This window comes from Brienomyrus brachyistius, unplaced genomic scaffold, assembly GCF_023856365.1.
Source record: "Brienomyrus brachyistius isolate T26 unplaced genomic scaffold, BBRACH_0.4 scaffold36, whole genome shotgun sequence".
NCBI classification, from domain to species: domain Eukaryota; kingdom Metazoa; phylum Chordata; class Actinopteri; order Osteoglossiformes; family Mormyridae; genus Brienomyrus; species Brienomyrus brachyistius.
In genome coordinates, this window is record NW_026042311.1 from 2287353 (window position 1) to 2288527 (window position 1175).

The following is a 1175-nucleotide window of genomic DNA, read 5'->3' on the forward strand; positions in this document are numbered from 1 at the left end:
CACTTCCCCATTGTCACGTTGCTCTGTTTCAGCATAACAATATAATCCAAGGTCTCCCATTCGTAGCCTGACAGTGTCACTCGATGCTGGACAGATATCAGGGTTTCTGTTTCACCACTGACAAGCTCCCACTCCCGTTTGCTGCCTTCAAAGATGCAGGCCACTTCACCATTGTCACGTTGCTCTCATATCTTCCAACAATGGAATCACAGCTGGAATCCACATGGTCTTGAGTAACATTTATCTTCTTGTTTGTATTAAACAGAACTAACCAAACTGAATGTGCACTGAAAAAGGATCCAATGGCTTATACTCAAATAAAATGAGGCACCATCTACTTTCTATCCATTGTCTGTTCCTGCTTCTCCTGTACAAGGATAAGGGGGCACATTCATACACCATTTACAACAATGCACAGTTTGGTGACTCCAGTTCACCACTGCATGATTGTGCGGGGAGACTGGAATACCCAGAGGAAAGCCCATGACGACACAGGGAGGGCATGCAGACTCCACACACAGGGAATCCTGGGGGAGACTTGAACCCGGGTCCCCACAGTATGAGCTGACAGTGTTACCCACCGTGCCACCCCCCACAGAAACACTACAAAGCTGAATTTGGATATCAAACTACGTATATTTCATGTTAGCTTGTAATGGTTAATATCAAGCATTCCTTTCATTTTTATCCTTATATATGATTACAAATAATCTTAAATTACATGCTTCATACCCATAATATTTTACTGCTATGTAATGTTCTTATGATATAGACCTACATTCATTCAGTAAGGCACAATCATATAACAGCTCGACCTAACTTTCTATAACCTAAACTATGAATTAATTGATTCTCACACACCATTCACACACACGCAAGCACACCAACACACCACAATATGGTAACTCCAATTAACCTCATCGTGTTTTTGGACTGTGGGGGGGAAACCGGAGTACTTGGAGGAAACCCTACGATGACATGGGGAGAACATGCAGACTCCACACTCATCCAACCATGGGGGAGACTTGAGGCAACAGAAATCACGTCCAAAGTCAGTGGCATATTGTTACACGGTATTTAGGCGGCGCGTTTTATAAATGTGCGGGAGCATGATGCTTGTAATTGACACAGATACGTGCTGGAAGTGCACTAATGGTATTTTGTTCTTTTATTTC